This window comes from Eretmochelys imbricata, chromosome 1 (assembly GCF_965152235.1).
Source record: "Eretmochelys imbricata isolate rEreImb1 chromosome 1, rEreImb1.hap1, whole genome shotgun sequence".
Lineage (NCBI taxonomy): Eukaryota > Metazoa > Chordata > Testudines > Cheloniidae > Eretmochelys > Eretmochelys imbricata.
Window position 1 is genome coordinate 5984863 of NC_135572.1, and position 14728 is coordinate 5999590.

Below are 14728 nucleotides of genomic sequence, written 5' to 3' on the forward strand. Positions count from 1 at the left end.
TGGGGAGAGGGTGCTCATGTCAGGGTTTCCCTGTCCCTGTTCCCCATCTCCACAGAGCAGGGGAGAGGGGACTCAGGACTTGAGCAGGAGAGAGCTGCTGTGATCCCAGGTCTGAACCAGCCTTCCAGATGCATGAATGAGTGCCTTAAAGAGACAGCACAGGTCTCTCACAGACTTCCCCAGCAGCCAACTCTCTCTCTCTCTCTCTCACACACACACACACACACACACACACACACACACAGACACACACACAGAGTCTCTCCCCCTCCCCCACCATGCCATATCTCCACAGAACATTGGAGGGAAGACAGAGCACAGAAGCAGGATAGCTTTCAGTGAGTGATGTAAAGAGACAGCTCATGGCATCTCTCAGAAACTTCCCCAGCAGCCAGCGCACACAGTGTCTGTCCACACACACTCACGTCCCAACATATACTTGTATTATCGTTGTTGTTACTTCTTGGTACTTCCTGCAATGCACATATAGTCTTTGGTTTCAGAGTAGCAGCCGTGTTAGTCTGTATTCGCAAAAAGAAAAGGAGTACTTGTGGCACCTTAGACACTAACCAATTTATTTGAGCATGAGCTTTTGTGAGCTACAGCTCACTTCATCGGATGCATTATTGGGTATTATGGGTATTATGAGGAAACGGATAGATGTTAAGACCAAAAATATCATATTGCCTCTATATAAATCCATGGTATGCCTACATCTTGAGTACTGCATACAGATCTGATTGTCCCATCTCAAGAAAGATATACTAGAACTGGAAAAGGTACAGAGAAGGGCAACCAAACTGATCAGAAGTAATGAACAGCTTCCGTATAAGGAGAGATTAATAAGTCTGGGAATTTTCAGCTTGGAAAAGAGATGACTAAGGGGGGAGTAGTAAGATGAGGCCCTGAAACATAAACCCTTGTATCAGGAGCCCAGTATGAGGCCTGAACTAAGGTAATGGTCAAGACCTTGCTAACGTAAAGAAAAGTTATGCTGTGAGCCAGAGGCAGGCCGTGCTCACAGAAGTTGGCAAGAAGAAGGCTGCTAAAAACACACAAACACATATAAGCACTTATAAGATGAACGTGTGCCAGGATGGCACCAGAATATCCTGGTATTCACTTTGGATGGGCTATTACCAGCAGGAGAGTGAGTTTGTGTGTGGGGGGGCGGAGGGTGAGAAAACCTGGATTTGTGCTGGAAATGGCCCAACTTGATGATCACTTTAGATAAGCTATTACCAGCAGGAGAGTGGGGTGGGAGGAGGTATTGTTTTATGGTCTCTGTGTATATAATGTCTTCTGCAGTTTCCACAGTATGCATCCGATGAAGTGAGCTGTAGCTCACAAAAGCTCATGCTCAAATAAATTGGTTAGTCTCTAAGGTGCCACAAGTACTCCTTTTCTTTTTACAATCCATCGGTGATCTTCCTTAAAACACCATCCTGGCCACTATGGATGTAGAAGCCCTCTACACCAACATTGCACACAAAGATGGACTACAAGCCATCAGGAACAGTATCCCCGATAATGTCACGGCAAACCTGGTGGCTGAACTTTGTGACTCTGTCCTCAACCATAACGATTTCACATTTGGGGACAATGTATACCTTCAAATCAGCGGCACTGCTATGGGTACCCGCATGGCCCCACAGCATGCCAACATTTTTATGGCTGACTTAGAACAACGCTTCCTCAGCTCTCGTCCCCTATTCTACTTGCGCTACATTGATGACATCTTCATCATCTGGACCCATGGAAAAGAAGCCCTTGAGGAATTCCACCATGATTTCAACAATTTCCATCCCACCATCAACCTCAGCCTGGACCAGTCCACACAAGAGATCCACTTCCTGGACACTATGGTGCTAATAAGTGTTAAGGAAAAGTTAGCATATGTGCATATGTGACTCCATTTTGGTTTGGGGCCCACCATTGTCTAAAAGCAAACACATCATGCACCAGGAGGAGTGTTTCTTAGATACTGCATTCCTGTGAAATCTCCCCACCCCCTTGTTTCCAGCCTGTCTCGACTCCTGGTTTCTGTTCTTTGTCTGTTCCTAACTCCCTGCCTCCTGGCCTTAATGTGAGCCTCCCATCCTGATAAAAAAGGCTACTGGTGCATTGCATTAGGACCATGTTGTATAGTTAAAGTAATGGTTTAGCACGAGGAATGCACTTAGCAGGGATAGGTGGTAGATAAGGGAAGGGTTTGTCTATTGGCTAAGGTTTCCAATGCACAAGGGCAACATGCTTTGCTAAAAGGTATATAAGCTCTGTATAACCTGCATTCGGGGTCCCCTCCTGATTAGTAGGGGGGCACTATGCTCGAGCATAATAAACTTAGTATTTTTGGGAACTCTGCAGTTGTGGACTTTGTTCATTTGCCTCAGCCTAGATTCGAACTGTACGTGACCTATTGGGTATAATTCATAGCAGTTCTTGTGCATGACCTATCAGGTATAATTCGTAACAGTTTGTGTGTGTGACCTGTGAAGTACAATTTGCGCAGTTTGTGTGTGTGACCTGATAGGTATAATTCGCAGCAGTTTGTGTGCGTGACAAATTAGGTATAATTCGTAACATAAGCGATGGTCACATAAACACAACCCTATACCGGAAACCTACTAACCACTTGTCAAGGTTCCTTCCCCACTCTGAACTCTGGTGTCCAAGGTACTTCACTCTGTTTAGGCCTATCTGACATTTCTTAGCCTGAATAGTTAGTCCTGCCTCCTTTATGCGCTCAAAGACTTTTTCTAGATTCTCCAGGTGTTCTGCCCAGGAATCCAAAAATATGGCCACATCGTCAAGGTAGGTGATTGCATATTCTCCCAATCCCGCTAGGAGACCATCTACAAGTTTTTGGAAGGTGGCGAGTGCATTCCGCAGCCCGAAAGGGAGAACATTAAATTCATACAGCCCGACATGTGTGATGAAGGCTGACCTTTCCTTGGCAGATTCATTTAGCGGTACCTTCCAGTACCCTTTGGTTAAGTCCAAGGTAGAGATGAACTAGGCCCATCCCAGTTTCTCCAATAGTTCATCTGTGCGTGGCATTGGATAGTTGTCTGGGCGAGTTACAGCATTTAGCTTACGGTAGTCCATGCAAAAATGTATCTCCCCATCTGGTTTGGGAACTAGAACCACTGGAGATGCCCATGCACTGCCAGAGGGGTGGTTTACACCCATGTGTAGCATATCTTGGATCTCCTGTTCTATAGCGGTTTTAGCTTGAGGAGACACCCGGTAAGGTTGGGCTCTAATTGGGTGAGCATTATCTGTGTCAATGGAGTGGTATGCCCATTCGGTCAATCCTGGGGTGGCTGAGGACTTTGGCATGTAGCTAGTGCACAGCTCCTTGATCTGCTGTCGCTGCATACGCCTAAGGGTCATGGAGAGGTTCACCTCTTCCACTCCACCATCACTTTTCCCTTCTTAGTAGACACCTTCAGGCCACTCAGCATCATCTCCTCCCTGGGTTGTAAACTGACAAATCTTTAATTCTCTGGAATAAAAGGGCTTTAGAGAATTAATATGGTACACCTTAGGCTTTTGGTTTGAGGTGGGGAATACTATGAGATAATTAACAGCTTCCAGGAGCTCTTGGACCGTGAATGGCCCTTCCCACAATGCTTCCATTTTATGGGCCTGGAGCACCTTTAAGACCATGACCTGGTCCCCTACTTTGAAGGAACAATCTCTGGCATGTTTATCATACCAGGCTTTTTGCTCTTTTTGAGCATCCTGTAAGTTTTCTTTAGCAAGGGCTAAAGAGGTTCAGAGGGTGTTTTGTAGGTTGGTTACAAATTGGAGAATGTTCATTCCTGGAGAAGGCGTAAAACCGTCCCATTGCTGCTTCACCAACTGTAATGGCCCCTTAACCTCAAGGCCATAAACAAGTTCAAATGGTGAAAACCCTAAACTGAGATGGGGTACAGCTCTGTAGGAAAAGTGCAACTGCTACAACACTAGGTCCCAATCACTGGAGTGTTTATTTATGATTTTTTTTATCATGGCCCCCGAAGTTCCGTTAAACTTCTCCACCAGGCCATTTGTTTGATGGTGGTAAGGTGTGGCAACCAAGTGATTCACCCCATGAGCTTCTCAAAGGCTTTCCATGGTTCCTGCCAGGAAATTAGTTTCTGCATCTGTAAGGATGTCAGAGGGCCAACCTACCCTGGCACAAATGTCTGTTAGTGCCTGGCACACACTTTTACCCCTAGTGTTGTTTAGAGCTACTGCTTCCGGCCATCGGGTGGCAAAATCCATGAAAGTCAGTATGGACTGCTTTCCTCTGGGGGTCTTTTTTGGAAAAGGATCCAGAATATCCATAGCTACGTGCTGAAATGGAACCTCAATGACGGGGAGTGGCTGGAGAGGGGCTTTGACCTGGTCTTGGGGTTTTCCCATTTTTTGGTACATATCACAAGACCGGTAATAGGTAGAAATATCCTTGCCCATTCCCTCCCAATGGAATGACTTTCCCAAACGGTCTTTGGTTCTGTTCACCCCAGCATGGCCACTAGGATGATTGTGGGCTATGCTTAAGAGCTTTACCTGGTATTTAGTTGGAACTACCAACTGTCTCTGAGGATGCCAGTCTTCCTGGTGTCCACCAGAAAGAGTTTCCTTGTATAAAAGTCCTCTTTCTACAACAAACCTGGATTGATTAAAAGAACTGAGAGGCGGTGGCTTGCTACGTGCTGCCGTCCAAACTCTCTGGAGGCTTTCATTTGCTTCCTGTTCGGTCTGGAACTTTTCCCTTGATGCTGGAGACATCAGTTCCTCATTGGATTGTGGATCTGGGTTTGTTCCCTTTGGAAGCAATGCGGGTGATGTGGCTGTTTCTGTTGACTGTGAACCACTTTCCGCTGGTGCACTATTTTGGTTCAGGCTCCAGCTGAGCCTCTTGTGTAGGGTTATCTGCTGCTGCCAGTGAAGGTTCGGTAGGGCCCTCTGTTGTTGGGGTTGCAAGTACTGGATTCAGTGCTGGCAGTGGTTCTGTTGCTGGTTGTTCCGCCGAGTCCAGTTCTGGGACTGGCTCTGTCTGGGTCTCTGGGACTGGACCCACTACTGCTGTTGCAGATGTTGGCATGGGGTCCAGTTCCATCACCTCTGACTGGGTCCTGGTAAAAGTCTCCGGAACAGAACTAGGTGTGACAGCTTGCTTAGCCTGGCCATGGGTGATCATTCCCACACTCTCGGCTAGCTTCACATGATTGGCCAAGTCTTCCCACAACAGCTTGAGGATGGGATAATCACCATAGACTGCAAAAGTCCACGTTCCTGACCAGCCCTTGTACTGGACCAGCAACTTGGCTGTAGGAAGTCAAAAGAGTTTGACTTGTAGGGTTGAATCATCACTTGGACCTCTGTGTCGATTAAATTTGGGTCCACTAAGGAAGCGTGGCTAAGCAGACACTTGTGCTCCGGTGTCCCTCCATGCTGTAACCTTCTTCCTGTCCATACTCACACTTTCCCTCTGCTCTGAGGGTATCTGGGAGGCATCTGGGCCTGAGGACCTTTGGTGGGACCTCGGTGCAATGAACTGTAATTTGTTGGGGCAGTTGGCCTTTAAATACATAGCTCATTACATTTAAAACGTCATCCAGCTGACGGGTCACTGGGGTGAGGTGGGTTGCTGGAGAATGGTGTGGCAGGACGATAAGGTGTCTGGAGTGTTCCTTGGGGTGTAGTTGGGATCTTGGGCTTCCCCTGGTAGTAGGGTGTGGTCTGAGGGTGTCCCTTCTGGTATTCAGGCAAACTGCGACCAGCGTTGTTTCTCTCTTCTCCCTCTACCTGTTTTGTTCCAGTTTGCCCCGCCCCTCTGGCAATCTGGGACTGCTTGTACTGATCAGCATAAGAAGCAAGACTTCCTGCTGAGTCCATTTTCTTATCCCATAAACATTGTTCAATATCATCCTTGGACATATTCAGGAATTGCTCCTGTAACATCAAATCCTGCATTCCTCCAAAGTTAGTTACATCCCGTTCTTTGAGTCATTTATCAAACAGATCTGTCATCTGGTTTACATACGCCACATTACTTAGTCCAGGCCCTCTCTTAAGGGTTCAAAATTTTACTCTGTAAGTTCCAGGTGTAACTTGAAATTGTTTTAAAACCAAATCCTTGGTAGGAATAGGGGAGATGATGCTGTGGAGGACACTTCTGGCCAGGTCAATGGGCCTGAAACAAATGCAGCCCTCAGCAGCAACCAGAATGCATTCACCCAGGGTGTGGCTATCCTGGACTGCAACAATTCAGGAATGAGGGGCAGACCCAGTGATCCATCCTGCCTAAGGTAAAGTTTCTGTCATGGTTATTTTTAGTAAAATCACAGACAGGTTGTGAGCAATCAACAATAATTCACTGAAGCCTGTGACCTGTCTGTGACTTTTACTAAAAGTAATGGGGTGGGGCATAGACTGACAGAGGCATGATTACAGCCTGATTGGGAGGATGAGAGCCCAAGCACCACTGCACGAGAGAGGAGGGTCCAGCACCTGCTGACGCCTCGGCTAACAGCTAACAGCTCCCACCACAACCCCAGAAGCTCAGAGCTCTGGATCCCCTGCTGCAGTGTGTGATGCTCTGTACCTTGGGGAAACAGCCAGCACCAGTAGCATACCATGGGGGGGAGTGGGGCAGTGTCCACTCTCCCACTGAACAGAATTTTTTGGCTCCTTTTTAATTTTTACTCGCCCGGTGGCATTCTGGGTCTTCGGCATTGGGTCCTTCACTCGCTCCGGTCTTCGGCGGCATTTCGGCGGCGGGGGGTCCTTCAGTGCTGCTGAAGACCGGAGCAAGTGAAGGACCTGATGCCACAGTGCCGCCAAAGACCTGGAGCGCCACCAGGTGTGTACAAGCGGGTGGTGCCCTTTTTTTATCTCCGTTCCCCCTGTTTTCTCCACCTGGCTATGCTATTGCCCAGCAACCCCATGTTCATCCTTGTAAAATGATTGTGTGGTATCCAATGCAAAGATTGTCATGTCGGGTGTCTTTGGAAGACTCATGATGCACTGAGCATTGTTGTTACAGTAATATTGTAGTAAGGTTATGGGTTATAATTTTACTTATATAGTTATGAGGCTGAAAATGTATCCTCATGGCTTAAAATATGCCCAGGAAAAAATCTCCAAGAGCTGAGAGGCAGGTCACACCTCATCAGGGCATGCATGGGACAAAACCAGCCCAGCCTCAGAGAAACAAAGGACGCTGGCCTAGGGAGCAACAAAATAATCTGTTGGACACTCCAGGGAGTTACACCCCTTCCTTTAGAGTCAGTTTGGAACTGTGATGAGGTAATGCTCACCGGAATCTGAAGGGGGGGACAAAACCAAGATGGAAGAAAGAACATGATAAAAGGGAGAGACATTTGCCATGATCTTCCTCTCTCTTTCACCTACACCTACAGACACCACACCAAGTGACTGAGGTGCTGATCAAAGGGGCGAGCCTGGCTGCAGAGCAACCAGCCAGGCTGCGGTGAGAAGCATCTATGTTTGTAAGGGCATTGAAAGTGTTAAGATCAGCTTAGATTGCATTTTGCTTTTATTTCATTTGACCAAATCTTATTTGTTATGCTTTGACTTATAATCACTTAAAATTTATCTTTGTAGTTAATAAAGCTGCTTGTTTATTCTACCTGAAGCAGTGTGTTTGTTTTGAAGAGTGTCAGAGACTCCCCTTGGGAAAACAAGCCTGGTACATATCAATTTGGTCCTGCTCTGAGCAGGGGGTTGGACTAGATGACCTCCTGAGGTCCCTTCCAACCCTGATATTCTATGCTTCTATGAATTTCTTTGTTAAATTGAAGAACTCGTATAAGCTTGCAGCATCCAGTGTGCATAACTGGACTTTGCAAGATGGGGGTTCCTATGGTTGTGTCTGGGACCAGAGATATTGGCTAGTGTTATTCGGTTGCACAATCCAAGGAGCAGCTTACATGCTAGAGGCTGTGCATGAACAGCCCAGGAGTGGGGTTTCTCACAGCAGAGCAGGGTAAGGCTCGCTCCCAGAGTTAAGGATTGAAGTGACCTAGCAGATCATTGGTCCAGATAATATCAGAGGGGAAAGTCACAGTGGTGAAGCGAGCAAGGGTGTATGTACGGCTTGTTACTTCAAGTGAAGTTCACACTCTAAGCACTGATATTTGTGATTTAAGTAAGTCTTAAGTGCAGTGGATAAGAACCCTCAGGAAGAGGTCACAGTTTTGTTATTTTCTGTTTGTTTATTTTGGGTGAGGGAAATAAGCCCAAGAAAACAAAAAAAAAATGATTACCAGTGAGGCAGCTACAAAACTAGAGCTGGCCAGACTGGAAGTGGAAGAGAAGGAAAAGGACCTCGAGTTTCAAATGTGTCAGGCAGAAATGAGGATCAAAGAGGCAGCTGCAGCCAGGGAAACTGTGGAGGGAGAGGCAGCCAGAGAGAAAGCCAGGGCAGCTTGACTGGAAGGACTGAAGGGAACAACACCTGTGCTCCCACCTCCCTCTCCCTTACTCCCAGCGCCCTGTAGTCACTTCTGATCTGCTGAGGGTCACACCTGGCAGTATCATTAGTGCCCACATGGATGATTAGCATGGGGTAGTAGTCTGAAGGCCAGATGATCCTTGACAATCCGTCCATAACATCTGGGATATGGGCCCCTGGCAGGCAGTATATTCCTGGGATGCCGTGTCAGGGCAACAGAGGGGTGTCTCTGTTCCTCTCAAAAGAGAGTCTCCAACCACCACTACTCTACGTTTTCTTCTGGTAGTGGTGGCTATGATCCTCTTCAACCTTTGGGGGTGATTCCTCATCACTTATTCCCAGGGCAGCATAACGGTTCTCCATCACCATGGTGGGTGGGTTGGGAGTGGGGGGTGGAAAACTGCCTGCTGCGAGAAGTAACCAGTAGCCAGTGTCCTTCCTTTACCAGAGCTTTATCCTCCTCCCCCGGTGGCATGACAGCAGTCCTCTCTAGCTGGATAGCGTCCTCAGTGTACCTACCATAACAAATGCATTTATGAAATTATTCACCCAGGTGGTAATACTGTGAGAAATCCTTACTGATCAAGGACCTAACTTTACAACTAATGAAAGAACTGTGCAATCCACTGAGGGCAAAGACATTCAGGACGTGGCTCTACCATCCCCAAACTGATGGTATGGTAGAAAGATTTCACTGAACTTTGATGGCAATGTTAAAGAAGTTTGTAGCCTCGGATCCCAAACATTGGGACCAACTCTTCCCCTGCCACCTTTCTGCTATCAGGGATGTGCAGCAAGCCTCCAAGTTTTCTTTCTCCCTTTTAACTGCTGTCTGGGAAGTAACCTGGAGGCTTTCCAGATCTGCTTGGAGAAACACTGGAGAGCAAAGACCCCAGGCAATGAACGAAGTCCAATACATTCTTTATTAAGAAATCATCTCAAGACTTTGCAGACATTTTCTAGAAGAATTTTGCTAAATGCACAACGGGTAAAAGAGAAGGCCTATAACAAAGAGGTCCAGGTGTGAGTGTTCAAAATGGGTAACTGAATGTTATTATTACTACCAAGCTTTCAGTTCAAATTACAGATTCAATGGCAGGGACTGTTTGAGGTAGTGAGGCATGAGGGCCCCATCGACTAGGAGGAGCAGCATCCAGAGAAGAAAAGGAGACTCAGATAACAATGATCCATCTAGTCCTGTATCTTGTCTTCTGACAGTGCCCAGATGTTTCAGAGGGAAAGAACAGAACAGGCAATTATCAAGGGATCCATCTCCTGCCATCTAGTCCCAGCATCTGGTAGTCAGAGGCTAGGACTCCCAGAGCATAAAGCTGCATCCCTACCCATCCTGGCTAATAGCCATTGATGGACCTATTCTCCATTAACTTACCTAATTCTTTTTTGAACCCTGTTACAGTCTTGGCCTTCACAAAATCCTCTGGCAAAGAGTTCCACAGGTTCATAGATTCATAGATATTTAGGTCAGAAGGGACAATTATGATCATCTAGTCTGACCTCCTGCACAACGCAGGCCACAGAATTTCACCCACCACTCCTGCAAAAATCCTCTCACCTATGTTTGAGCTATTGAAGTCCTCAAATCGTGGTTTAAAGACTGTGTTAGTTCTTGTGTTATAGGAAGGAGTAAATAACACTTATTTATTTCCTTTTGCCACACCTGTCATGATTTTATAAATCTGTATCATATATTATAGATCCATATCATATCCCCCAGTCATAAGAACGGCCATACTGGGTCAGACCAAAGGTCCATCTAGTCCAGTATCCTGTCTTCCAACAGTGGTTAATGCCACGTGCTTCAGAGGAAATGAATAGAACAGGTAATCATCAAGTGGTCTGTCCCCTGCTACCCATCCTCTGGCAAACAGAGGATACGGACACTGTCCCTACCCTTCCTGAATAACTGCCATTGACAGACCTGTCCTCCAGGAACTCGTTGGATCTATCAGGTGGAACTTTTTGCCAGACGAGGTTGTGAAGGCCAAGATTATAATTGGTGCCAACTGCCTTTATGCTTTTAAAAACCCGAGTCCCACTCAGTATGGATGGACATTGGGCACCTAATTCACACCTCTGCCTCTGAACCTCTCCCTCCACCCTCCCTAATGTAATTATAGCCCGTGCAGTTAATCTAGCTGTCCACAGTCTTCAGGGCTGCCCTCTGTTTGACAGCAGCTACCAGATGGGTTTGAAACAAAGATGTTCAACAAGAAAAAGCATTTACATTGTATGCCATGTTCACAGGGATTCAGCGCAGGGCTTGTCAGCTGGGAGAATGAGGAGGAGATGCTCAGATTCTATGACTATGGGCAGCAGCATGGAAATACTGATAGTTAAATGAATACATCTAAACCTTGGCTTTTCCTTTTCTTTCCAGGGTTTAAGTAGTGCAAGACCACTCTATCAATTCTGTGAGACTCAGTTTGCCATGACAAGCTCAGCCCTTGTTATTGTAGAATCATTTCACTCCCGGGGGAGGCTCTCAGGCTGAAATTCTCCAATTTCTATTTTCGGCTCTTCCCACTACTCATGATGCCCAGGGAATTATCCAGGAGTCCAGGCCAACCTGAGAGTCTGCAGGGACAGTACAGGGGAATCATAAAGGTCGCTGTGCAGCACACCGAATGTCAGATATGTGAGATTCAGACATTGACCGTCAGGGCTCTGCCTTCCTGTTGCAGTAAGGAGCTTTCCTCTCTCTGCTGAACGGGATTTTGGTGAGTTGCCTGTTTCTGCATTAATGTCAGGGCTAAGGGCTCAGGAAGGGTTCCAGCGTTCATGTCAAGAACCATCTGGGCAGGATTCACCAGCATGCAGACTTGAACTGTTTAATATTTTCAGAAACACCAAAGGATTTACCTGGTAAAATTAGAACTACAAATGTATTGTAAAAAGTTTAGAGAAATACTTGTTTTTAAGTTCAGTTCCTTGTCTCTTACTGTGTCCTTCTATGTGTTTCAGTAGCTTCCTTTTTTGGGGCAGTGTGGTTTTTCCTCTAGTTTGCTCACGTTTTCCAATTCAGCAACTTCACTGCCCCTTTGGAAGTACAGCCAAAGCTTCTACAATGGGTATCTGTGTTATCAGAGGGTTCACCACAAGAATGGGTCGCACACTGGCCAGATTTTGCTCTCACATTCTGCCTTCAAAGAATCACTCCAGACTGACACTGGCCTCCCTGAGAGCAAAATCAGGTCACACATGTTTTGAAATCCCCCTCTTTGAAATGCCCTGTCTCCGAATGTCACATAATCTGGGGATTTCCTTCAGACTCTTTCAGCACACTACCAGAATATCTCTCTCTGAAGCACAACCCTAAGCCATGATTTTTGCATCTCGGAGCCAAAAGTTAAACGCTAAGGGAGAATTTGGTCCCATTGAGATCAATGGTAAAACTCCCAACATGGATAGGAGTTCACCCTAAATCCACATGAAGGGACCTAAGTAAATAGCCTGATTTACACAAGCCATGAGCCTGCAGTGACTTCAAAATGAATCATTTCGTGGCCTCTAAGGACAGCTGAGCTTGTTTGGACCAAAGAAGAACTGACAGGAGAGTTGCTGAAATCTTCTTTCCCCCTGCATCTCTGGTTCTTGAGCGGATGAGAGGTACCAGAAGCAGTAAAAAGAAAAGCATGCTTCTGGCTTAGAGGAAACCAGGCGGTGTTGGAAATCTCACCAGGGGAGGTCCAGGAACTCACAGTGTGTGTGTGTGTAGGTGTGTGTGTTTGGGGAGGAAATGTGCAGTATCCAGATCACAGTGGTGCGACATCCTTAAACTAGGTGAAATAGGGAATGGACATCCTGCCTAATGCACAGACAAAGGAGGCGTAATGAGGCCTCCTGGGACAGGAGCATTTTTCTGACTGCAACAGAATGTGGACCACACTATAGCAGATTGTCTCTGACAAAATCCCCAATCTGGACCATTCCTCCTCCCGTGTGCAAGCCCACTACAGCCTCGTGGTAATGTCAGCAATTGCCAACACAGGAAACATACATGGACAAGTGGCCAGAACTGGGGGTTCTGGGGGAAGGGAGCAGGATGTGTACTGGCAGGTGGGAAGCAGTTTGCACATAGACAGGCAGGCAGTGGTGGGGGTTCTGGCTGCATGGAGGGAGGTGTACACAGGGAATCGGGTAGTGCTGAGGGCAGTGGGGACAGGCAGGGGGTGTAAGGAGTGACCAGGAGACAGAGCTGGGGATCATGGGGGTGGGGAGCAGCATGTTCACAGACAGGCAGTCAGCACTGAAATTAAATTTTTCTTTGTGATTGTTGGTCCCAGGCCAGTGTTGGGACCTTACTTGGCCCCTAGTGTGTTTGGGGACATCTCAAGGTCTCTTTGCCCAGGCAAGCCACAGAACTGCAGCCTGGGTGTCCCAACCTTCACTCAGTTTTGTTTCCAACTGTTGTTGTTGTTGTTATGTAACTTCAGGCCTTTCAGCGGTGGAAAGAACCATTGACATTGCACCCCACATTCTTCACAATGATGTTATTTCAATATAATTATAGCATAATATTGGTCCATTTAATTCAAGATGGGTCATGTAAGATGTCATACGAAAAGTTAAGATTTTCTGAATATGATTATCCTGTTTGCATGCATGTTTCATTTTTGTGTCTGAAGTTATAAATATTGACTACATATCTGTGTTTGAAATGCAGTTACACCTGGCTAATGCCCACTTGGCAAGAGGCTTTCAGTCTAAAGAGCTGGTTGGGAAGGGCCTATTGAGGGCAAGGAGCTAGTAGGGAAAACAACTGGCCTTAGGAAAAACTCCTCTCGGGATTCCTAAGAACGCTCCACACAGCCTTTAAATAATGGATGCTCTGACTCTACAAGGGCATATGACCAGGCCACATAAATTTGGACTCCACCTTGGGGAATCTGTATTTCCACACAAACTGGTCTAGGAACCAAGTTTTGAAACAAAGAGTTCCTGCCATATGCTAAAGCTATATAAGGCTGAGAGTGACATCATTGGTGATTTTTCACTCCCCACACAGGAGGATACGTGGAAACACCTGAGGAACAAAGAGTGAATTGGGGGAAGTGCTGGACCCAGGCTAGAGGGATTTCTAGGCTGTGTATGGAAACCTCACAAATGCAAGCTGCAAAGCAAATGCAGTTTGTGCCTTGAGAATCTGCTAGATGGCTCGTATCATCAGTCAGGGTGAGAAACCGTTAATTCATAATCAATCTAACTAGTGTGTTCAACTCTTTTTGCTGTCCCGATTCCAAAAGCATGCTGGTCACCCGTGTCTTCTCGAGACTTTCCAGTCATTCCTTGCTCCAACAACCTCTGAACTACCCCACACTTACCACAACTTTTACTCTGCAGGGGGTGAGGTGCCTCTCATCACTCCTACTCCTTTGGCTTGATGGTAATCAGTGACTATGTCTCATTGGTGATGTCATAAATATAAAGGGAAGGGTAACAACCTTCCTGTATACAGTACTATAAAATCCCTCCTGGCCAGAGGCACAATATCCTTTTATCTGTAACAGGTTAAGAAGCTCAGGTAACCTGGCTAGCACCTGACCAAAGGACCAATAAGGGGACAAGATACTTTCAAATCTGGGGAAGTGGGGGGAAGGTTTTTGTCTGTCTGTTCTGTGTGCTTGCTGGAGAGAGATCAAGAAAGAAAGCAATCCAACTCCATTAGAATTAGTAAGTACTAGCAAGAAAATGTGTTAGTTTACTTTTGTTTTGGCTTGTGATTCTCTCTGTGCTGAGAGGAAGGTGTATTCCTGGTTTTCTTTTTGTAACTTTAAAGTTTTTGCCCAGAGGGAAATCCTCTGTGTTTTAAATCTGATTGTCCTGTGAGATTAGCGTCCCTTCTAATTTTACAGAGATGCTTCTGCTACCTTTTTTCTTTCTAATAAAGTTTGGTTTCTTTTAAGAGCCTGACTGATTTCTCTATTGTCCTAAGACCCAGGGGTCTGGCTCTGTGATTACTTTGTAACCAATTGGTAAGGATATTATTCTTAAACCTCTCCAGGAAAGGGGATGTAAGGGCTTGGTGGGATATTTTGGGGGAATAGGAACTCCAAGTGGTCCTTTCCCTGATTCTTTGTTAAATAATTTGGTGGTGGCAGCGTACCCTCCAAGGGCAAAAAGTTTGTGCCTTCGGGAAGTTTTACCATAAGTTTAGAGTAAAATAAGCTTAGGGGGTCTTTCATGGGGGTCCCCATACCTGTACCCTAGAGTTCAGAGTGGGGAGGGAACCCTGAC